Source organism: Sus scrofa, chromosome 5 (assembly GCF_000003025.6).
Source record: "Sus scrofa isolate TJ Tabasco breed Duroc chromosome 5, Sscrofa11.1, whole genome shotgun sequence".
Taxonomy (NCBI): domain Eukaryota; kingdom Metazoa; phylum Chordata; class Mammalia; order Artiodactyla; family Suidae; genus Sus; species Sus scrofa.
This window is the reverse complement of record NC_010447.5, coordinates 4,501,385-4,525,929: the sequence shown is the minus strand read 5'-3', so window position 1 is coordinate 4,525,929 and position 24,545 is coordinate 4,501,385. Positions and strand designations below refer to the sequence as shown.

Genomic DNA, 24,545 nt, shown 5'->3' with positions numbered 1-24,545 from the left:
CGCCTGAGAGCGGATCTGGGCCGCCAGGGTGGCCGGGGACGCCCCCTTCCCCGGCGGGCGCCGCCCACAGCCTGCGCAGTGCGCCCGGGTGGGGGAAGCCGGGAGGGCGCCCCCGATCCCCCGCTCCCAGCCGGGGCGGGCCCCGGCCCCCAGAGGCCCGGGTGGGTGGGCGTGCCCGCGGCGCAGGTGGCCGCCCCCCCGGCGTCCCCGGCCGCCCCGGAGTCCCGGGGGCCGGGGCCGCGGCCGCGTCGGGCGCCCTGCGCGGGCCCGGGGGGCGGGGCGGGGCGGGGCGGGGCGGGGCGGGGCCTCGGCGGCCCCCTCCCCCGGCCCCGGGCTCCGGCTCTGCGCGGTGGCGGCAGCGGCGGCGGTGGCACGGGGACCAAGGTGAGCGGCGGCAACGCGTCCCGGAGGCCCAGCCAGGGAAGGGGTCCCGGTGGGCCGGGGGCGGGGGCCACGCACGCCCCTCGGAAGGCGGGGGCCCGGGCGGTGCCGGCGGAGTGGCGTGTGTGTGCGCGCGCGCCCGCGTGTCGCGCCGAGTGCGGGGACATGGGGTGGGGTGCGGTGGGGGGGTCGGGCGGTCCCCGTGGTCGGGGGCCTCTCCCACCTCGGTCTCCTGGGGGCTCCCCAGCTCGTCCTCCCTCGAGGTCTCTCTCCTCGCCCCCCCCGCCCCGCCCCCCTTCTCTTCTCTGTCTCTGAGTTTCCCTCTGTCTCTGCATGTCCGTCCAGCGGCTTGTCCAGCTGCCTCGTTTCCTGGTCGTCCTTCCCCCACCGTGCCCCCTCCCCATCGCAGCCCTCCCCTCCCTCTCCCTGCCCCCCTTAATAGAGCAAACAAAGATGCTCGAGGAGGGGGATCGCTCCTTTCTGAGCCCTGTCCTGGCTCAACATGCGGCCCCACCCCTCTGGCCTCTGGCCTGGGCCTCCAGCCACCTTCCTGCAGGGAGCTGGCCCTGCAGAGCGTGGGGGTGGGTTTGGGGCAGCAGGGCATCTGAGGGCAGTGGAGCATGTAGAGTCTGTGCCCTGAACCTGGGGACACCCCCCCCCATCCCATGAGAGGTGGCACGCTGGGCAGATCTGCTTGGTCAGGAGGCTGAGCCTCTGGCAAAATCAGATCATGCACTAGCCCCCACTCACATGAGCAACGCCTGACGCTTTCTAAGATTTGTTTCCCAGGGAGCGGCCATAGGGGAGAACTTGCTGGGTGGGGGCAGGGTCCGTGGCTGGAGGGTCACGGGGTGTGGTCTCACCCCTGCTCGGCCTGGCCCCTTCCTGGGGGTGACCGCCACCTCCCCATCCGTGGCATGGGGCAGCAGTGAGAGCCGGGTGCAGCTGCCGTAACGACCGTGTGAGATGGCCATCGCGTCCAGGTGATTAGCAGGGTTCTTGGCGAGAGCCTGGCAGTGCCCGAGGTCCCCCAGGATCCCAAAGGCCAATCCCTGGACTGCATCTGGAGAGGGAGAGCCAGCTCCCTGGGGCCTCTCAGACCTGCTGTCCCAGGCCCAACCCAGGGACCTTTCTTGGAGGGATAAACTGGGGGCTCCAGGAGTGGAGACTGTCCTCTTTCATGACAGTTTGATAAGATGCCGATTCCTGGGCTCCTGTCCTCACCCCTGATGGGGCCCCAGGGATCTGCATTTTACAACACCCCCCCGCCCCTTCTGATGCATGCTCAGGTGTGAGCAACCCTGGGTGGTAGCATTGCCTGATGGGACAAGGTCGTGTAGCTCCCTCTGGCTGGCAGGCAATGGGGCGGACCCAAGAGGAGCCCATCCATTCTAGGGGCATGGCCTTACTGTGTCCCTGGACAGGCCACGTCCCCTCTCAGGGCCCAAGTCCACATCAGAACGAGGAGGTTAGGGTTTCCCAAGGGTCTTTCCTGCCAAACGGTCTGGGATGCCGAGCCCTTTGTTTCAGTGGAGGTAGCAGGTGGGTGGGAGCTACAGATTCAGGCAGACGTGTGCCAGCATCCCAGGACCACTGCTGGCTGGCTGTGTGGCCCTGGGCAAGTCACTTAGCTTCTCTGGGCCTCAGTTGCCTAATCTGAAAGCTGGGAATCATAACATTACTGACTCCCTATGGGTCGTCGGGATCCAAAGCGGCTCAACGCCTGACACGTCGCCAGCCCACTGTGAATGGGGGCGGTCCCCGTCGTGAGAGAGGCTGGCACTCTGTGTGTCTCGGCTGTTTTCACTGTCTGGCGATGGGGACAGTCACATGGACTTAATTTCTCATCAGCAGGGAAAGTGGTCGTGCAGAAACATTTGTTAGCTAATGGATTTTTTGTTTCTAATGGGTGGCTTAAAAGGCCTGAGGATGGCCGTGCAGAATTGCCTGGGTGGCGTTTTGTAGGATCTGGCTGGGCGCCGGTGCCAGCTCCCTTGCTCAAGGCAGAGACAACACCCTTGTCTCCCGGGCGACTCCCAGCAGAGTCAGGAGAGCAGAAACCCAGGAGGGACCGGGATGGGAGAAGGGAGGAGAAAGCCCTGAGCCTCACCAGGTGCCCAGTTTGTGGACAGAAACAAAACCATCTTCCAGGATATCTTTGGGGACAGCAGAGCTCTCAAGGTGCCCTGAGAGGGACAGGGACAGTCATGCATTCATTTATCCATGCCCTTGCTCGTTTCCACGGACCTTCTCTGGGCCTGGTGGGCGGCGAGGGCCGCCAGGGAGGCAGAGACCCACACAGGAAGGGGGAGGCCACAGACGCACCGTGTGGGATGGGCGTGACCCGGTCAGATATTCCGTCAGTGTCCTCCGGGTCAAGGGCAGGGACAGGAAGTCCTGCCTCAGGACTCACCCTGAAGCCCGGGCGGCCCTCGAGGCGGCAGACCCTGAGAAGGCCCAGGACTGGAGGCAGGAGGTGTGATTAGGGCTGCGGGCTGTGATGAAGACGTGGGTTAGTGAGACAAGGAGGTGACTTCCTGTGTCACCTTCTTTTTTGCTTTTAACCACATCCCCCTTTTATGTCTCAAGATCGAATCGCAGTGGGGGAGCACCTAGTGGGGTGGGAGAAGTCTGCTGAGCCGAGTTCTGGTGACTCCAGAATCTGAGTGTCTCTGGGGAGCAGCCTGGATGCCACTGCCTGTGGGTCTTGGCTCTGGCCTCAGACTCTGGGCTCTGGGTGGCCTGGAGGAAGAGCCAGCAGGGGCCAGGGAGGGGCTGGAAAGCCTGGAGACCCCAGAGTCAGGTCCACCTGCCGGAAATCCCAGCAACACCATTTGTTTGGAATGATTTTTATTTTTTTCCATCAGAGCTGGTTTACAGTGTTCTGTCAATTTTCTCCTATACAGCAAGGGGACCCAGTCACACATACGAGTACATATTCCTTTTTCTCACATTGTCGTGCTCCATCCTAACTGACTAGATAGAGTTCCCAGTGCTGCACAGCAGGCGCTCATTGCTTATCCATTCCAAAGGCAATAGTTTGCATCTATTACTCCCAAATTCCCAGTCCATCCCACTCCCCACCCCTGCAACCACAAGTCTCTTCTCCATGTCCAGGATTTTCTTCTCTGCCAGCAGCACCATTTTTTAGCTGTGTGGCCGCGAGAAAGCTGCCTAACCTCTCTGAGCTTCAGTGCTCTCACTTGCGTAGTGTAGATTAGAAAACACAGCTTAGGTGATGAAGACCTGGGTTCAGGAACCAGGCTGCTTGGTGGGTTCAGATCTCATCCCCACCTCTCACCAGGTGCGTGATGTTGGCAAGTCCCCGAAGGTCTCTGTGTGCCCCGGTTTCTTCATCTGGGAAGCAGCGATGACCGCACACCTGCCGCCTAGGGCCCTGGTGAGGGCTCTGTGGCTACATGAAGGGCCCCCGGGTCAGTGCCCTGTGTTGGTGGGATGGAGTGGTGTGCGGTGACGTGCTCTGGCAGTGACAGTGGCTTGCAGTCAGGCTGGCCTGGCATTAGCCCTGGAGTTCCTGTTAGTATTAGTGTTGAAACCCACTGCCAGGGTCAGGAGATGGCTGTGGGTGAGGAGATGTGACAGGGCCCTTTGGTGCCCGGCACAGAGAAGCCTCAGGGGATGCTGGCACCCAGCCACGCCCTCTGGGAGAGCAGAGGGGACCCAGGGGCAAGAGGGTCCTTCTGAACAGGTTCTTAAGAAAATCAGTGTAATTCGGTTCCCTGAGGGGTGCTGCTCTCCTCTGTTCTGACTCCAAACCGTGGGTTTACTCCTGGAAGGAGGAAGGGGTCGGCTGTTCCCTGAGCACCTGCTGGGTGCCAGGCCCTGTGTGAAGTCTTCCCGAGGCACCATCTCATTAACTCCTCCCAACCAGCCCAGGAAGTGATCGTGGCCATGCCCAGTTACCAGATGGGCAAACTGAGGCTCGGAGAGGCCAAGGGCTGCCCAGGGACGCAGGCAGCAAGGAGCAGAGCTGGGGCTCAAACCCCAGGGTCTCTGGCACGAGGCGTGCTTGCCCGCTTTCCGCCACACTACGTGGTAAAGGAATGTCGCCAAGATGCCACACCGTCAGGAGCTGCGCCATGGGCTCCTCTGACCTCAGTGGAAGTCCTGCTTGTTTCATGGAAAGTTCTTTTTTTTTTTTTTTTTTCTTGGTGTTTTAGGGCTACACCCATGGCACATGGAGGTTCCCAAGCTAGGGGTCAAATCGGAGCTGTAGCTGCTGGCCTGCACCACAGCCACAGCAACACCAGATCCAAGCCGCATCTTTGACCTACACCACAGCTCACGGCAACACAGGATCCTCAACCTGTGAGTGAGGCCAGGACCTGCATCCTTGTGGATACTAGTCAGATTCATTACCCTTGAGCCACGAAGGGAACTCCCCATGGAAGGTCCGTAAGGGTTCGCTTTCTGTGCCATCAGCTGGGCTGGTTAAAAGCCTTCTTTGTGTTGCCAAAGCAGCTTCTCCAGCAAAACCAATCTGCCTGGAGCCATTTACACCCCTTTGAGTCTGACGGGGGTGGGGTTACTCTGCAGCTTGGCTTTCAAAGCTCTGAAATGGGAATTTTTATTTCTGCCCTGGTTAACTCCCGTGGGTGGGAGGGTAGAGCTGTGAGATGATAACAGCCAACACACATACAGCCCTTGACAGGTACCTAGAAAACGTCTTACCTGTGTGCCCTCATTTTACCTTCTGAGGCCTCCTGAGGTCGTTGCATGATCCCATTGTATAGACGAGGAGGGCACAGCACAGAGAAGTCAGGATCGTGCCCAAGGTCACACAGCTGGTAAGACAGCGGGTCTGATTCAGATGGCCTAGAGCCAGCCAGTGAGGCCACTTCTTGGTGGATAGACATGAGACCTCTTGCTTGATTATTCCCAGTGACAGGGAGCTCACTACCTCACAAGCCCCTGTGATTGTTAGCCTAGGACTTGGGTAGTTGGTGGCGATGGTCCATGGTGCAGTAGACTCCACTTAGGAGAGGATCTTAGGCTTGGCTTTGGCTGTGCTGGGTCTGAGGTGCTGGCAGGCCGACCGTGGAGAGATGGGGAGGGGGGCTCTGCGTACTTCCTTACTCACAGTGCTGTCCGTTTCATCCCCCCCAGACCAAATCTGAGGCTGAGCGCACAGGGGGTTAGACAGTGGGTGCCCAGTAAATCCTTCCAGTGGACCAATCCTATTTCTAAGGAAAATGTTAAATTATAAAACCAGGAGTCCCCATCGTAGCTCAGCAGAAATGATTCTGACTAGTATCCATGAGGACGCAGGGTTGATCCTTGGCCTTGGTCAGTGGGTTAAGGATCCGGCGTTGCCGTGAGCTGTGGTGTCGCAGATGTGTCTCGGTGTCGCAGATGTGTCTTGGTGTCGCAGATGTGTCTCGGTGTCGCAGATGTGGCTCGGATCCCTAGTTGCTGTGGCTGTGGTATAGACCAGCAACTAGAGCTCTGATTCGACCCCCAGCCTGGGAACCTCCATGTGCCGTGGGTGCAGCCCTTCAAAAGCAAAACAAAATTATGAAATCAACATAGGGAGTTCCTATTGTGGCTCAGCAGGTTAAGAGCCCAGCTAGTAACCATGAGGATGCGGGTTCAATCCCTGGCCTCGCTCCATGGGTTAAGGATCCAGTGTTGCCGAGAGCTGTGGTGTAGATCACAGAAGCGGCTTGGATCCCATGTTGCTGTGGCCGCAGTGCAGGCCGGCAGCTCTAGTCCTGATTTGATCCCTGGCCCGGGAACTTCCATAGGCCACGGGTGCGGCCCTAAAAAGGAAATTAATTAATTAATTAATTAATGAACACACACATACATACATACATAGATAAATAAATACATAAATGAAAGATGAAACCGCCACGGCCATGTCATACTGGAAACACAACCCCACTTTTACCTATTACCTGGAAAAGAAGGCTCACTTTTACCTGCAGCCTTCGCCCCGTGAGCATCATCATTCCAGTCTCTTTTCAGTTGATAATCTCGGCCTAGAACTGCTTCCACCTGATGGCACCCCCCACGCGTCCTTCCGCAGCCTGTTCGTTTTCCTTTGCTCTGATGCTGCGAGCGTCTCCCCCGTTGCTAGAATGCTCCGGTAGCTCCTAGAGCGCGAGGATGATTCTGTCCTGACCGCACAGTAGCCTCTGGTCGTGTGTCTTGGTCTGTCCCCTGTCTGTGGAGCCTCCACGCGGACAGGGGTGTGAAGAGCCGATGCTGACCCCCGAGGGCACACCCTCGAGGTCCAACAGGACGGCTGGTCAGCGCCGCCAGGCTGTGTGACCTCAGGCCGGGCCCTGCCCCTCTCTGCGTCTCAGGTTCCTGCTCTGCTCGGAAATGGGGGGAAGACCCTCACAGGACAGGGCTGCTGGGAGGAGAAAACAAGGGAATGTGACGTCAGTGACGTGGCGGGGGCGGGGGCGTGAAAGGCGCTACCTGACCCTACTGGTACTGTTGTCCTGTTGTCGTTACTATTCGCTATTGTTGTTGTTGTCGTCGGTATTTAGGTCCTGTCACCCCAGTTAAATTGCGGAGCCCTGCAGTCAGGAGCCAGGCTCTGTACTTGCCTGTGTCTGACCCCTGAACACGCTCTGGAATATTTATTGATTTGATTCTCAACATTCAGGTCCCTCCAAATAGAATGAGTCTCCACGTGGGCAAGACTGACCCAGTCTCAGGCACGGTGATCATCAACCACATTTCATTTGATTTATTGTTTTGTTGTTGTTGTTGTTGTTGTTTTGCCTTTTCTACGGCTGCTCCCGCGGCATATGGAGATTCCCAGGCTAGTGGTCTGATCAGAGCTGGAGCCGCCAGCCTACACCGCAGCCACAGCAACGCCGGATCCGAGGCGTGTCTTTGACCCACATCACAGCTCACGGCAACGCTGGATCCTTCACCCACTGGGCAAGGCCAGGGATCGAACCTGCAACCTCATGGTTCCTAGTCGGATTCGTTAGCCACTGAGCCACGATGGGAACTCCTCAACCTCATTTTAGAAACAGGCTCAGAGAGCACAATGGGCCTGCCCAAAGTCACACAGTAGGAAGAAGAGAGCCAGGAAGACTTCCTGGAGGCGGCAGCAGTGGCACTGGGCCAGCAGGACGGGGCATGTGACTGGGCCAAGGGGCAGAGTGCCCGTGTTCTGGGGGGTGGTGCAGAGGAGCCGGGGAGCTGTCCGGGGCAGGACAGGGCCCAGCGCCCAGCACAGTGCGGGGCAGAGCGTGGATGAGGCTTGAGGCCATTTGCTGAACTGAACTGCCCTGAAGTGACAACAGGGCAGGAATGAGCCAGCTGTCTGGGCCCCTGACCCCACCGGCACCCCATCCAGCCACTTCCTTCTGTCCGGGCAGGAAAGGGTGCTCCGAGGGATGGGAGACCTCAGGCACCTTCCCGGGGCCTGTTCTGGGAGCAGTGATAAAATATTTATCAGAAGTGCCGGCAGCCGGCCTTTCCTGCACAGGGTACAGCAGGGGGCAGTTCTCGCCCTGGGCCTACAGCCTCGCCGAGTCCCGCTGAGTCACTGGGAAGCCCAGGAGCCACCTGCCCACACCCTCCTCAGCCCCTCTGCCCTTTGGCCACGTGGGGGCCTCGTAATATGTAAGCCATTCGGCTGCCCACAGAGCCGGGGCATCCAGTGTGGTTAGTGCTGAGGGTTTCGGAGCTCTCGCAGCGGCCAAGGTCACGAGCAGAGGCGGCCAGTGGGACGAGATCCCCCAGGTGCCCACCCACCCCTGTGGGCTCCCACCTCTTAGTACTCCTGGCACACAGCAAGGTAGGTCCTTTGCCCGTCTGTCAGGTGATGGGGACCCCCCCCCCCGAGGCTCACGGCAGGGACGCCGCGGGTCAGGTCTCACACTGTCAGGGGCTGAGCAGAGATTTGGCCCTTGGCCGTCTGACCCCTGCCACCACCACGAGGCCAGAGTCCGCTCTCGCCCGGAGTCAGGGCCTGGGGGTTCGGCCCGCCCCAGCGTGACGCGGAGCTGTGACTTCAGGTTTGTGCTTTTGATTTTCAGAGTAACAGCAACAACAAAAAACAGTAGCAGATGGCTCCTTCCTACCCCGCGTGGTGTGGGTGGAAGGACAGGGCTCGCAGCTTCCTTTGTTCATTCATTCATAAAGCAGCGTTCCAGGCCCCAGGGGCCCGTGGGGGACACGCAGGCCGTGGTTGGGGGTGCCCTCGGAGCCGCAGAGGGCTGGCTTCTGCGCCTGGGCCCACCCGCTCCTGGCACCCGTGCTCTGTGACCGCTGGCGGGTTGCTCCGCCTCTCTGAGCCTCGGTCTCTGATTGATTTGTGCACGGGGGGTAGAGGCTGCTTTCTCGAGTGTGGATCACACCTCTGTCCTTGTTCTCGGTCGCATCTCCACGTCGGCCTGCCGGGCATCCATCGGCCTTTGGAACCGTCTGGTTTCTAGAGAGGTCCCGGCAGGCAGGCCTCGCGGTTGGTTCTCCGCAGGAGATAATCCGGTGCCCGTGCCCCAGCAGCCCTTGCAGATCCGACGGTTGAAGGTGGAAGCTTTTTCCAAACTCGGTTCTGAAGGGAGCTGGGCCCTGAGCTGTGTGGGTGGCCAGGGGTCATCTCCCCTTCCCGGCCTGCCTGGGCATGGGTTCGTCTCGCCCTCTGCCTTGCCCTCCTCCTGCTTCCTCCGCCCTTCCTCTGTCCCGAATTCTTTTCCCTCCCTTCTTCCCTGGGGGCTTTTGTTGGTTTTTTAAGTCCCTGCAGGAGGATGCCCTCCTCCTCCAAGAAGCCCTCCTGGCTGCCCTGTGCCCCCCCAGGCAGGGCGGGAGGCACCCCTCCCCTGCCCCCTTACCCTGGACGCCTGACTTTTATCTGGGACCCAGCACTGGCTCTGTCTCCAGTGGCCCTCCCTCCAGCCTGGGGCTCTGAGGGCAGAACTCCACTGGATTTACCTCTGGACCTCCGGGCTGGCACGGGGTGGGACCAACAGCATCCAAGGAGCGGGAGAGGGGGTGATGGATGGCAGGGCCGGCTGGGGTTTTAGGGATGTGTGGGCAGGAGCAAACCTGGAAGGTATGAACTCACTGAGTTTCTGTGAACTGGCTCTGCAGACAGCACCCCCGTTTTCCTGGCCTTCACAGACGTTCAGCTAGGAGAATGGGAAATAGGATTTGGGGGGCTGAGACTGTGGTGGTGCAGAGCCCCAGGGGTTGGCAGTGCTGGCCTCCTCCTGTGGGAGCTTTGTGACCCCAAGTGACACAGGCCCTCTCTCAGGCCTGACGTTCGGTAGGCAAACCCAGCGTTTATTCGTGCGAGGGAAGCAGGAGGACAGCAGGTGCTTGCGTTCTTGGGGTGCTCCCGCGTGCGTCGGACCAGCACTCACAGCCCGGCACGGAGAAAAGAGTGGAGGCGTTCCTGTTGTGGCTCAGGTTAAGAACCCAACATAGTACCTGTGAGGATGCAGGTTCAATCCCTGGCCTCACTCCATGGGTTAAGGAGCCAGCGTTGCCATAAGCTGGGGTGCAGGTCACAGATGCAGCTCAGATTTGATGCTACTCTGGCTGTGGCCCAGGCCGGCAGTGGCAGCTCTAATTCACCCCCTAGCCTGGAAACTTCCATATGCCGTAAGTGCGGCCCTAAAAAGAAAAAAAGAGACAGGAAGGAGATGCACCCTGATGGCAGCAAAAACTTTCTCTGGTGGTTTGTTTCCTCTTCCAGCTTTTTTGTGTTTTTCCAGTTTTCGTGAGTGCATGTGATGACGTGGTCTGTGTGTTGAGAGTCTTGTGCCTTCGAGGCACCTGAGCCAGAGACAGCGCCTGCCGCCGGGACACTCAGTCTGTTGGAGAGAGCCCTCCTCCCTCTGACGGCCCTGACACAGTCTGATGGGGGAGGCTGCGGGGACGCGGCCCCGTGGCGTGATGGAGCGGTCGCAAGGGAAGCCCAGGGAGGCCCTGGCCCAGCACAGGAGGCACCTGGGGACAGGGCTCCGGGGAGAACCCACAGAAGAGGGAAAGACGTTGATTTCACAAGTCCAGCTGGAACGAGCTTCAAGCAGCCGAAAGGAGATTAATGCGGACACCCCCAGTGTGGACCCGAGGGCATGTGGGAGCGGCCCCAGGGGTGGCAGAAACAAAGCAGGTGGGTCCGAGAGAGGGCGGGCTCAGGATGCTCTGGCTCTGGCCAGCTGAGGATGGAGGCAGGTGGGGAACACATGGGGGGGGGGCAGTGCAGGTGAGGTGTCTTCTGCTTTACCTTGACCTCTGTGCTAATGGGTCAAGGTGGCCGGCCGTTGACCCCGAGGCTAAAGGGGCCTCCAGGAGGGGGTGTGGGTGGGGAATGTCCCTGAGCTCAGGTGGGTTTCCCTCCTGCATGTGCTAACACAGGGGACTCTGTGCTGTAGGCAGGGGGAGGGGAGGGGAAGGAGGGAGCCCACCAGGCCCCGTCCAGGGCCCACCCTTCTCCTTCCCCTGCTTCACCAGGAGTGGGCGAGGGTCCTCAGCCCCTGTGGATTTTGAGCTGGGCAGGCAAGGTGGGCAGAGAAGGCGGTGTGGGCTGGGCCCCCCGGGGGCAGGGGCTAGACATATGCCCAGTGTGGGCCCCACCCCCACCCCCCGCCCCGGGAAAATGAGGGCATCTCCTCTCCCTCCACCATATTCTAGCTTCCTCCTGGAGCAGTTATGAAGCCACACAGGCACTGAGGCTGCCCCAGGGTAAAAGATGTGGCCAAGGTCACATTCAAATCCAGCGCTTAGCTCAGGTTCTGGTGCGTATTAGGTTCTCAAGAAATAAGTTCTTTCTTTGTCCCCCCACGCTCTTTAGGGCTGCACCCCCAGCAGGGAGGGATCTCACTCTCTGAGCCTCCTGGGGAATGCGTCCCTGCAGCACGTGGCCTAGACAGTACTGTCCTCCAAGTGCAGTGGTGTGTATGCTAAGGTGGGGCTCGTGGAGAAGACTGTGGTGGGTGAGGTCACCCTGAGCAGGGTTTTGCAGGATGAATAGGAGTTGGCCGACCAGACCAGGCTTAGGGAAAGGTCATCACAGTCAGTGAAGGACAAGCACATGGACATGAACTGGCCTGGCCACCAGGAAGTAAGTTGGCTTCCGCTTTCATTTGCTCAGGAGGCTTCAAGGAGACTCTTGACCCCCCCCCCTCCTCTCCCCTCAGACAACCGTGAGCTGACAGCCTGGGCTCCTGGTAAGGGGCTGGGAGCTTGGGACCAATCACCCCCTGTCTCATCCCTGCAGAGAATCCTAGGAGAACCCTCTCCTGTCACCTGCCCCGAGTCTGGGGAAACCCCATGGGCCATGCCAGTCGCAGGCGGAGCCGTGTGGCTTTTGCAGCGATGGCAGCCCCAGCTCGCGGGCTGACTTCTCACCTCGGTCCCCACCCCATCTGCCACCCACGACGGGAACCGCAGAAAAAGAGCCCGGGCTTCTGTGACTCAAAAACAGAAACTGCCGAGACCAGAGTGGGGAGCCCCTGGAGGTCAGGCCGGGGGCTGGGCTGGGCCACGCGCCCACGCCCAGTGCCCCAGAGGACGGCTCCAGGGGAATAGGCGGCAGGATGCTCTCCCCCTGCCAGCTCCTGGCCTCGGCCCTGTCGGCTGTGGATCTGCCCAGGCCCCACCTCTTGGGCGTGCAGAGCAGCCGCGCCTGGACCCCGCGCTGGCCCCGGGTCCCATCTCGCAGATGGAGAGACTGAGGCTCGGGAGGATGGGGCAGTGAGCTGTGGGGAGGGGCGGGTGACTGCACCCGCGGTAGGGAGTTGGGAGGAGGGCGCCTGGACCTGAGGCCGGCCTGGCTAACCCGCCCCCAGAGAAGGGGTCCCCAACTGATGCAGATCCAGGAGGGTCCTAGCGACAGGCTGGGGGCAGGGCCTGGGGCTTTGCAGCTCCACAAGCCACCTGTGACCCCAGCCCCGGGCTCCCAGAGCCCAGAGCTGTGGACACGCATCATCTGAGCGTCCCGGGAAGGAGGGGTTCCCAAAGGCCCTCACCTCTCATTCCATACCCGCGTCTCCTCCACCCCTGCCGCCACCCTGAGAGGTGCCCACTCGTGATGGTGGCATCAGATGGGAGGCTCAGACAGGGCCCCACAGGGCCTGGGGTGGAGCGTGGGGTGGGGAGCAGTCAGGAGGTCTGAACCCCAAGAGGTGTGTGTTGGGGGCTGTGGCTGGCGGGAGCTCCCTCTGCATCCGAACTCCCTCTCTGGGGACATGAAAACCCCAAGGAGTGTGGTTGACAGCGCAGTTTCAGGACACTCACACAAGGGAAGCAAAGTCACAAGATTCATCACTTACGGGTCCCAGCAATGGGGGTGTGGGTGCATAATGAGTGGGGGAAGGGCAGTCCTCCGTCCCAGGTCAGGGGAGCAGGACACAGGGAGCAGGGGGGTAGCCCTGTTGCTTATAAGGTGGCTGGGGCAGAGGTCACTGACTTTCCTCAGGCTCAAGTTTAAGTGCCCGGGGAAAAGCCAGCCGGGAACCTGGGGCGGGAATCTTAAGTGCAGGGCCTTCCCTGGTGGCTCCCAGCCCTTCTCTGCCCCTGGGGCTCTGGCTCCTGCCTCCCAGGCCCCCTCCCACTTCCGCCCCCTCTACCTGCCCTGTCTGTGTGGTTCCTTCCCCCTGTGACACCTGGAGAGAGAGACCTGGCCAATCTGACAGCAGCGCCCCCCCCCAGCCCCTCCCCATCCCCGCCATCGCCATCAGGCGCAGGTCTGGGGCTGACACCTGCAGGAGGCCAGGGGTGCTGGGGTGAGAAGGAGAGGCCAGAGGGCCACCTCCTGCCTGAGTCCCGACTGCCTACGTGACCGTGCGCTGTCCCACCCAGAGCTCCCCCCAGGGACTGTTGTCAGGTTCTGTGGTGGCCCATGTAGTTGCAGAGCATGGGGCCCGGCCCCTCGCGATGGCTCAGCTGGCATCCTCCTCAATGCCACGATCAATCCAGTTCCTGGCATCGCATCTGCGCCACGGTGAGGTCACCGCGCCAGGCCTGTCTGCAGCATCACCGCCGCTGGAGGCACTTCTAACGCTGCACCCACAGCCCCTTCTGTTACTGGCCTCCTGTGACTCTCCAGGGCCAGGGCAGAGTGGCGGCCTCCGGGGACCGGCTTCCGCTGCAGTAGGTGCTTTTACAATAATGATGACTTGATGGCGGGGTAGCTGGAGTGACGGCGTGAGGTCTGTGGCCTCTGGGCCAGAGCTGGGCTTGACCGCCTCGCTTCCACTTACCGCTGTGCAGCGGGTGGGGCAGCTCCTGGAGCCTCAGTTTCCCCGTTGGGAAGATGCAGATGGAAATTCTGACCTGGCTGGAAGTAGGGGTGGGATGGGGGGCCCAGCACCTAGTACGACCTCAGTATTTGCTCCTTTTCACCATAATTAAGACAGTCCTGGGAGTTCCCGTTGTGACGCAGCAAAAATGAACCTGACTAGTGTCCATGAGGATGCGGGTTTGATCCCTGGCCTCGCTCAGTGGGTTAAGGATCCAGCATTTCTGTGAGTTCCAGTGTAGATCGCAGACACGGCTCAGATCCCAAGTGGCCATGGCTGTGGCTGTGGCCAGCAGCTGCAGCTCTGATCGATCCTTAGCCTGGGAACTTCCATATAATGCAGGTATGGCCCTAAAAAAAAAAAAAGGCAAAATAAATAAATAAAAGACAGTCCTGCTGGGGGTGACACTGTGTGTCCCACCCCTGCTCGAGGCCTCAGTCTTTCTGTCTATTAAATGGACAGCTGGGCTACCTGAAGTCCTGCAGCCTTAGGGCAGGGCTCCTTGTGGGAAACATCAGCGCTCAGAAGGCCTGGGAGGCACAATTGGGCCAGGTTACCCAGCGTCCTTTCTGGTAGAAAACAAGGGGCAGGTGGCTTTTGTTAAATGCTTGTGTCATTCCCAAACTTAAACCAAGTTCATGGCAAGGAAAGTGTAAGAACTTCAGACACGGGTGTGTAAGAGGGCTGGAGAGGCCGGGACTCCAGGGGCCTGGAACAGGTGTCCTCCCATCCCCTACCCCGGACACCTCTGGAAGTGGGATCCTCCCAGTCTCTTGCTCCCCCAGCCCCCCATGCACCCCTACTCCCAGCCCCTCCGCAGGAAGTGGAGTCTGATTGCTGCGGCTCCCCTGCTGTGGAGGCTGCAGGGGAAATGCCCCGTTTGAGGCTCCCCACCCCGGTCTCACCCCCATGTGCCACGGGACCATCCCTGCCCCTCCTGCAGCCTATCAGGCCTGTCTGTGAAGCAGGGATGGCAGTATCTGCATCAGAGGGTATTGGGGCAGCATGACTCTATGTGTGCACCCCTCAGGCCCATGCCTGGCTACTAGAAAATGCCCCTAATATAATACCTGTGGTTGTGATAGTGCTACAATCATTCTCAAGATGTTCCTGGAGTTTTAAAAAAAAAAAAAGTGCTAGGAGATCTGGTACACTTGTGGGATATGGACTGTTTTTTTTTTACCTTGAGCTTCCTGGCAACAAAAGCAAAAAGGGAAAGAGGACCACTCACTAGATTCATAATCCTCTTAGGAGGAAAATACAGATTTTCCTGTCATGAAACCCAAGGGATCGTCCTCCCAGGAGCCCTCATAAAGGGTTCCCTGTATGATGTGCTGAGCAGCACCCTCAGGGCTGCTGTGGTCTGGTTTGATCTAATGACTAGTATCTGGAGCAGGACCTCGGGCTCTCCCAAGTGCAAGGGTGATGGAGCGGGGCATCCTCAGGTGATCTGCAGGGGGGACCATAACCTTGAAATGACTGAAGTTTCATGTGTCATCTTCAAAATCCATGAGGATGTCACCTCAGGCTGTAACTGAGCCGCTTGTATTTAACTATAAAAATAATGTTTTCCCTCCTCCACTCCAAATCTTTGGGTACCACAGATGCTCCACATGGATGGGCCATGTGCTCATTCCTCGGCTTGGCCTGAAGGTGGGGTCCTGGCCTTTTCTGAGGAGCCCATGAAAGCCACACCCTTCCCCCCAGCAAATGGCACATTCACCTTCAGGAGCTATGCAGACAGTGTCAGGGTTTCACAGATCCTGAACTCCAGGGACTTGGCAGGCTCTGATCTGGGGTGACGGGGGGAGTTACAGACCTTCTGGCCCAAGGTCATGAGTGTTGTTTCTCCCACTGGGCTCTTGTTAGACATGAACCGCAGAAAGCGCCACTTGCTCTAGAAGTTGTCTATTCTGTGCAAAGCCAGATGTTTTCACTGTGACCCAGACAGGAGTGGACTTGGTGCCTAACACCCTCGTGGACCCACCAGGCACTCGAGTCCATGGGGGTTTTTATGCCAACTGCGAAACGCCAGGGGAGGACAGGGAAATCAATGCTCAGACTGCATACGATGCTCCATGCTCCCAGGTCCCATCTCCTTGGATGCCTGGATGGGTACCCAGTAAGCTAGCACCTGGCTTTTATAACATCTAGTTCTATTCTTGTCTTCTTTTGTGTCTTTGGTTATGTTAAACAAATTCATTTTACAGTCTCTTACCTTTAGTTTCTTGGCAGAAGTTCTAGGAATTTCATCCTGACATGTGTTGTGTTTGCTCTCCTTCCCTCATGGTGGCCTGTTTCCTTGTGCTGTGTCATTTGAGATCCTGAGTTTATTTCCAGTCAGTCTTTATCTGGGGCAACCCCCGAGGTCCAGCTTGTGCACCTGCTTCTCCAGAGCATCTTCATGGTGGCTCTGCCTGGTGGCCTGGGGCTGCTTTTAAGGTCACTGGCTTGGGCTCTCCACCAGCCTATCCCAGCCTCCTCTGAGGACAGACCCACAGCTATAGGTTCTCGGGAGATGTGCGGGCTTTTTGGTCAGAGACAGTTTTCTTGTCATCTCCCTTTGTCAGTGGGCAGACCTTTCTTTGGCTCCCCATTTATTAGGCGTGCAGTGCCTCGAGACCTTGGCTTTCTGCAGAGAGCTCCGTTGCATCTCCCATCATCCTGTGTGTGTTGCCGAAACTCAGCCTCTGCCCCCTGGTGCCGAATAGAAACCCAGAGACAGAGTTTGGAAGAAGGAGGGGAAAAAAAAAAAAAAAAGCTTTTATTGCCTTGCCAGGCAAAAGAGGCCACAGCAGGCTGATGCCCTAAAGACTGTGCACTCCTTTGGAGGAGAATGGGAAGAGGTTTTATAGTCTGGGAGTGGGAAATAGGGCTGCAGATAAGGGCCAGGGTGGATGCAAAGCTTGTATTCTTCAAATCGGGTGTTTAGTGGCCCCAGGACTGGTCCTGGTGGTCGGAAAATGGAGAAGACTTCCCCAAGCAGTTGCCTTCTTCCATTTGCGGGGGGTTTAGTTCTGCACAAGAGCTCAAAGACAATGTCCTGTGTATCCTCCGAGGAGGAACCAGGACCTGCCCAGGCTGCACAGTTGGTTCTTGACGGCTCCTCCCTGGTCTCTGCATCCCTCCCTTCCCTGATTAGCAGCTGTTTGAGCCTGCCCCTTGGAACTCTAGGAAGGTCAGGGAAGCAGAAGCCTGTTCCCAACAGGCCAGAAATGGGGACACAGAAAGGCTTTTGTTCCCAGGAGCCCCAAAGGGCCCTGCTCGGTTTTGCTGGTGTCTTATCTCCCTACTGCTGGTTTTAACCTGCGTCTCAGCACCCCCTTCCTACCCCACAAGGCAGCCCAATTGAAACCAACAACATCTCTGACTTGACCCAAACCCAGAGCAAGTTTCAGACGTGAGCCCACAGCTTTTTAATTAGAATCCCTCACCTTGTGCCTGGACTTAACTGAGGCTCAGGTTCTTTGTGCCTCAGTGCAGAAGGAATTCAGCGAGAGCCAAAGTGAGAGGCCAGAAGTCGATTTACTGAGATGGGATACTTGCGAGGGATACAAGCAGGCAAGCAAGGAGGCTCTGCCCCGAGGATGAGGTGGGGCTAGATTTTTATAATCCAAGGAAAGTGGGGGCGGGGAAGAGACCATCTTCTTCCTTGTTCTTTGAGCAGAGGTCGGGCTGACATCATTAGCTCCTCCTTCGTATCCGAAAAGAGGGTATTTGACCCTGTGAGGTCGAACAAGGACTGCCCTGGTGCTTGGTCAGATCAGCCGAAGGGAGGTAACAGAGGCTAAAACATGTTGAATCATCTCCGGTTTCCGTGTCAGGAGGGTCTCCTCCTTTGGAAGGTCGTTTTTCCCTTAAACGCCTCTCCTTGGTCCTAAGGGTCGTTCTCTTGCTGAACTTGAACTGCAGCCTCCTTTTATCTTTCACGTAATGACCTGAGGCGTAGCTCGTGCTTTTATTTCTGGTTTTATAGTTAAGCAGGGCTGCTTCACTCCAATCTGTCCTGGTGGCTTTCTTGAATGATTATTAACTTACAGTCATCTCCCAGAGTTCCCTAGGTTTCCCTCTCTATCCCTGGTCCCCGCCTGGGACTTGCACAACCCCCTGTGTAACTACCCTCCTCCATCCCCGTCAGAACCACTGGGGTTTTAGTTCATGGTATTTTCCTGTGACGTCACTCTTACACTAATTACAGTAGAGCTGGGAGAATGTGACAGTCAAGAATACAAACTCTGGATTCAGACCTGGGCTTGAATCCCAGCCCCGCCAGCATGGGATGGGCTGTTTCTCCATCTGTGAAAAGGCAACAGCAGTCGTTGGGGTTGCGGCCCGAGTGCCGGAGAGTGTTGACCAAAAGCAATAAAGTAAAAAAAATGGGTTTATTCGGGAACAACAAAGATCACAACTCAGGCCAGGCAATCTCTGGCGAACCACAGGCAAGGCCAGAGAACCATCCTTTTATAGAGGAGAAGGGGAGTTGGGAGGGGCTGTTATAAACAAAGAGTCCATTGGCGGAAACGGGGAGCTCAGAGTGTAGTGGCTTTTCATTGGCTGAGTGGTAACTAACAGTCTCTCATTGGCTGGGCTGCTGCTGGGTCTTCCTTCCTCCTGCTGGGTAGTGAAGTAGTAACCTTTCTGTTGGAGACGCCAAGGTACAGTTCTTCCTGCCGTTGACTAGGCGTGGTAGGTGTGAGAGCTCCCCCTTCTGGCCTCCCGGCTCTATTTTATTTCATTCAAGTAGAGTTGATTTCCAATGTTGTGTTAATTTCTGCTGTACAGCGAAGTGATTCAGTTTTACATGTATATATCTGCTTTTTATATTCTTTTCCATTATGGTTTATCACAGGATGTTGAAGAGCTCCCCGTGCTACACATAGGATTTGTGGTTTATCCATTCTCTATATAATAGTTTGCATCTGCTAATCCCAAACTCCCAATCCATCCCTCCCCAACCCACCTCCCCCTTGGCAACCACAAGTCTCTTCTCTATGGCTACGCTGATTCCATTTAATTAATTAATTTATTTATTTGTTTTTGGCCCCATCCACCATGGCATGTGAAAATTCCAAGGCCAGGGATCGAACCCACACCATAGCAGTGACCCAAGCCGCTGCAGTGACAACACTGGATCCGTAACCACTGCTCCACAAGGGAATGCCCCTAACTCCATTTCATTATTTTTTTATTTTTTTCTTTGCTTTTTAGGGCCACACCCACGGCATATGGAGGTTCCCAGGCTAGGGGTCAAATGGGAGCTATCGCTGCCGGCCTACACCACAGCCACAGCAACATCAGATCCGAGCCAAGTCTGCGACCTACACCGCAGCTCATGGCCACACTGGATCCTTAACCCACTGAGTGAGGCCAGGGATCAAACCTGCGTCCTCACGGATCCCAGTCAGATTCGTTAACCACTGAGCTGTGACGGGAATGCCCCCTAACTCCATTTTAAACAAATTTTCTGTTTATTCGTTTTCCCAAGGGCGTGATAGATTCAGGCACTGAGAACACCGCTTCGTTTGGAATGACTGCATGTTGCAGGCATTACACTGGCTTTCAGTAAAATTAATGTTCAATAGGATGCAAGTACAGTCATAGATTAGCTTAATGATACATTATCATTCCGGCCCCTGGTGATGCGCCTCACGTTCTTACAGGCTCGGTTCTGCATTGAGAAGTTGCATGTCCATCCTTTACCTGGCATTTCTAGGAAAGAGGTAGCAAAGAGCGTTCAGCTTGTCCAGTTCTCGCATCGTCCGGCCTCTTGACCTTTAAGTGCTGATGGCAGGATGATAAGGATGCTCTCCGTGTCTTGCTGCCTCTTCCCCAGCACGTCCAGAGCCTGCATGTACCTGCCTCCAATTCTCCTCCTAAGTCGCAGGCCATCTTTGGAGTCTGGTGGAATCCGGCTCGGTCACATACCTACCAGCTCTGACTCATTTGTGCCAGTTCTTCTCCCTTATCTGACTGATGCCCTCAGGGCCCGATATGACTTTGGAATTCCTTTTTTTTTTTTTTTTGTCTTTTTGGGGCTGACCCATGGCACATGGAAGTTTCCAGGCCAGGGGCTGAATTGGAGCTGCAGCTATAACCACGGCAACACGGGGTCTGAGCAGTGCTGGATCCTCAGCCCGCCCGCTGAGGGAGGCCAGGGACCACACGTGCATCCTCGTGGACCTAGTTGGGTTCGTTCCCACTGAGCCACCACGGGAACTCGTGGAATTCCTATTATTTTTGAGTGATAACGCAGTCTGTCGCTACCCTGTGGGAAGGATTGGGGCAGCATCCTGGGGACAGAGAGTGCACTAGAGCGCCTCTCGCTGGGTGGACAGAGACTCACAGTAGCCTCCCTTCTGGTCGGAACAGCTTTTGGAGCCAAATGAGCCCTGAAAATCTGAGTTTTCAGAGCTTTTTGCGTTTCCGAATTGAGGGTGGGGTCTTACATATGGGGGTGGGGAGGTTGACCTTGACCCACACTCCAGCAATGACAAGTGGAGATTTATAGCCAAGGAACAACAACAGCACAAAGAACCAAAAAAAAAAAAAAAAAAAAAAGGAAAGAAAAAGAACAAAAATAAAATAATAAAATAAACTGCTTGGAGTTCCCAGTGTGGTGCAGTGGGTTAAGACTCTGACTGCAGGAGTTCCCATTGTAGCTCAGGAGAAACGAATCCAGCTAGTATCCATGAGGTTGCAGGTTTGATCCCTGGTCTCGCTCAGTGGGTTAAGGATCTGGCATTGCCAGGAGCCGTGGTGTATGTCACAGATGCAGCTCTGATTGTACCCTAGCCCGGTAACTTCCATGTGCCACAGGTGTGGCTCTAAAAAAAAGCAAAAAAAATAAATAAAAGGACACAGCCAAGAAGCAGGGCGGGGCAGTGAATGAAAGGAGAAGCAGTGTTGGCCTCTGTCCACCAGTGCTGAATGGAAACTCGGAGACAGGGTTTTGGGGGAAGGAGAAAAATTAGCTTGATTGCTTTGCCGGGCAAAGGAGGCCCCAGCAGGCTGATGCCCTGAAGACCGTGCCCTCCTTGGGGAGAGACTAGGAAGTGGTTTTATAGTTGGGGCGTAGAAAAAAGGGCCGCAGATGAGAATCTGCGGTGGCGATGCCAGCTTTCATTCTTCTGCAAAGCTGGTGTTTCCTGGCCCCAGGACTGGTTCTGGGGGGTCCTCCTTCTTTCTGGAATGCAGAATGCTTGAGAAGCTCTTTCAGGTGTTTCAGTTCTGCAGAAGGACTCAAAGATAGCATTCTGTATCTTCCTTGAGGAGGAACCAGGACCCTGCCTGAGGCTGTGTGATTGTTTCTTTTTTTTTCTTTTTCTTTTTCTTTTCTTTTTTTTTTTTTTTTTGTCTTTTGCCTTTTCTAGGGCCGCTCCAGTGGTACATGGAGGTTTCCAGGCTAGGGGTCCAATCGGAGCTATAGCTGCTGGCCTACACCAGAGCCACAGCAACGCGGGATCCGAGCCACGTCTGCCACCTACACCACACAGCTTGCAGCAATGCCAGATCTTTAACCCACTGAGCAAGGCCAGGGATCGAACCCACAACCTCATGGTTCCTAGTCGGATTCGTTAACCACTGCGCCACAACGGGAACTCCTGCACGATTGTTTCGTGACTCTTCCTCCCTGGTCTCTGCATCCCCTTCCTTCCCGGACTGGTGCATGTTTGAACCTGCTTTTGGGAACTCAGGGAAGGTCTTGGAGGCTAAATGAGGCCTATTTCCTGCAAATAAGAAACTGGGGACACAAAGGCCCTTGTGCCCAGGAGCCCCACAGACTCCCTCTTGGTGTCACCAGGGATGGGGGGGCTTTCCTAAACTGACTTAGGATTCTGGTTTACAATGGATTCTGCAAGGACAGAGAGGGAAGCCCAAGCTCAGGGCTTACCCAGCAGAGAGCACCAAGGACCAACTAAAAGCTGGTCAAGCAGAGGCGTTCCCCTCGTGGCTCAGCAGAAGCAAATCTGACTGGCCTCCATGAGGATGCGGGTTCGGTCCCTGGCCTTGCTCAGTGGGGTTAGGGACCCCGCGTTGCTGTGAGCTGTGGTGTGGGTTGCAGATGCAACTTGGATCTGGCGTTGCTGTGGCTGTGGTGTAGGCCAGCGGCTACAGCTCCAATTCGACTACGAGCCTGGGAACCTCCATATGCCGAGGGCATGGCCCTAAAAAGAAAAAAAAAAAAAAGTGGTCAAGAAGAAAGTCTTTGGGCGTTCCAAAATCCAGTTAGTATCCATGAAGCTGAGGGTTCGAGCTCTGGCCTCGCTCTGTGGATTACGTTTCCACAGTGTTGCTGTGGTGTAGGCTGGCAGCTACAGCCCTAATTTGACCCCTAGCCTGGGAATCTCCATATACCGTGTGTGCAGCCCTAAAAAGACAGAAAGAGGAAGAAGAAGCAAATGGTCATCTTTGTCCACTGTGCGCATTTGCCTCGCCCTGCTCCCTGCGGAGCCGGAGCCTGATGGAGGAGGCAGGCCCCGTGCCAGATCAGGAGGGTGGCCTGCGGGTTGTTGGCTGAGTCGGGTCCAGGCAAGAAGGTCCACGTCCCCAGGGTGGGGACCCAGGGCCCAGGGGAAGCGGGAGGACTGGGCGTGGTGCACGGGAGGCCAGCTGGTGGTCATGGCTGTGGCTGAGAAGCACCTACTGTGTGCCAGGCCCATCCGGAGCATATGACATCTCTGCATTGCATTTATAGCCCTGGCATCAGCAGGGAGGGGTTACTCTGTTGCCCATTCTACAGATGAGGAAACTGAGGCCCAGTTCAACAAAAGTGATCAGGCCAAGGGGTCAGCTGCTCGCTGACCACAGTCCAGCCCGGGGCCGTCTGTGGTCAGTTAACAGAGCCCACACTCTGAATCACGATGCTCTGCTGCCTTTTGCTGTTCATATAATTCACTGAAAAAGAAACGAGTTGGAGGGAAAGCAGGAAGTGCATCCAGGAAGAGGGCAGAGGCCGGGTAAAGGCCCGGAGGCGGGGAGCCGGCTGGGGACAGTGGGCCCTTTGTCTCTGGGAGTGGGGGGTGCAGGCCGGGGCCCGGAGGGGCTTAGTGGGAGATGCAGCTGGGCAAACGGTGGCCGTGCCCAGACTGTGGAGGGCTTGGACACCACACAGGAAATGCGGGGCTCCTCCTGCAGGCCGCGGGCCTCGGCTGAAGCCTCTGAGCAGATGGTCAGGTCCCGCCTGGGTGGCAGAGTGAGTGCGCCGAGCTCAGGGCGGGTTCCCAGAGGCTGTGAGGCCCGACGCCAGGAGGCCGGGTCTGGGGAGGGGAGGGTGGGTGGACCGGCTCTGGGGGCAGGGACAGGGCCTGCATTTGCTGGCCCAGCAGGGATCAAGGGGACAGCAGGGTGGCACTACCTGCCCACGCTTCAGGCCAGGAGGGTCCCCGCCTCCTCCAGGAGAAGGCCTGGGTTCAGTCCACAGCCTTCCCTGGAGAAAGGCCAGGACTGGAGTGGGGACCACAGCGTCCATCCTTCCCCTACCCCCCACATCAGCCCATGGCCTGGCAGGTGACATCAGGTTGTGGAACCTCAGTGTCCCCTGTGGTGGGAAATGAGGACACCCAGCCGGCAGAGCTATAGTGGAGGCCGTGGGCCAGGCTGGCCAGGGCAGGGATGGGATGCCCCCTGCTGCCCCAAACCTTCCAGCAAACCTCAGCAGCAGCTTCTCCTGCATTCAGTCCATCCCCTCGTGGACTGCGAGCTGCATCTTTGCAGAAGCAGGAGGATGGCGAGTGGGGTGTGTCCTGGATGGGCACCCCCTCCTCTGGGGGCAGAACTTAGACTTAACAGAGTCCAGCCGACCCAGCATCACCTCCTCACTGGGCTCTTGGGGCTTTATTTGCAAAGTCAAGAAGGCAGGTCCCGGAGTTCCCGTTGTGGCTCAGCAGAAACGAATCTGACTAGCATCCATGAGGACGCAGGTTTGATCCCTGGCCTCGCTCAATGGGTGAAGGATCCAGCGTTGCCGGGAGCTGTGGTGTAGGCTGCAAACATGGCTTAGATCCCGTGTGATTGTGGCTGTGGCTGTGGCATAGGCCAGAAGCTACAGCTCTGATTCGACCCCTAGCCTGGGAACTTCCATGTGCCACGAGTGCAGCCCTAAAATAAAAGAAGTCAAAAATAATAATGATGATGATGCAGTTCCCCCACACTGGAGCTAGTCCTTCCCGCCCTTTGGAAGGAGAGAAACAGCAGCAAAGCCCCCACGTCCGTCAACCTCAGGCCCCTCCTCCTGGGGCTTTTCGTTATCAGTGCGAGTTCTGGCATCCCGCGTGGTACTTGCTCTTTCTAAGGATTCTTCTAAGAAAAGCCTGCTGGCCAAGAAAGTGCCGGAGAGGATAGAAAGCTGGACGCCAAGCCCAGTCCGTCCAGCCCTGCCCTGTGTGGCCTCTGCCTGCACAGTGGGGTGCTCAGGGGGCCAGCTGGAAGGGCAGCTGCAGACGTGCGGGTCAGGAAGCGCAGGCGGGTGGCCCGCCCCATTCGCGGGCAGGGCCCAGGGCCACGGGGCCTTCTGCACAAGCCACCTCTCCCCTGCCATCTCCCGGAGCCCGGGGGTCCCTGTTAGAGAAATCAGAGGAGGGGTGAAGGTGTCTCACCTGCTGAGAGTTGGGACTCGACCTTTCCACGTTTGGATGTAGGTTTCCTGGATGTGAAGGTCACAGCCAGATTCCGGAGGGTGCAGCCCCATTTGGGGAAAGTCCGTGTGCTGGCATCTTAGGGCTGCCTTAACCCATTGCCACCAACTGGGTGGCTTAAAACCAACACTGATTTTCTCCTGGTTCTATTTGTTTGTTTTCTTTCTTTCTTTCTACTTCATTTTTTTTTTTTTTCTTTTTATGGCTACACCCATGGCATATGGAAGTTCCCAGGCAACGGACTGAATCCGAGCCACAGCTGTGGCAACACCCAATCCTTTAACCCACTGTG

General features: G+C 57.2%; 1 protein-coding gene across 2 annotated transcripts in view; it reads left to right on the top strand.

Moving 5' to 3' along the window:
• PRR5 (proline rich 5) overlaps window positions 320-24,545 on the top strand; it is a 58,380-nt gene continuing 34,154 nt past the window's right edge. For both annotated transcript variants that reach the window (XM_021090913.1, XM_021090910.1), the window contains exon 1: window positions 320-384. The gene's annotated coding sequence lies outside the window, so the exon portion shown is untranslated. The remainder of the gene's footprint in view (window positions 385-24,545) is intronic.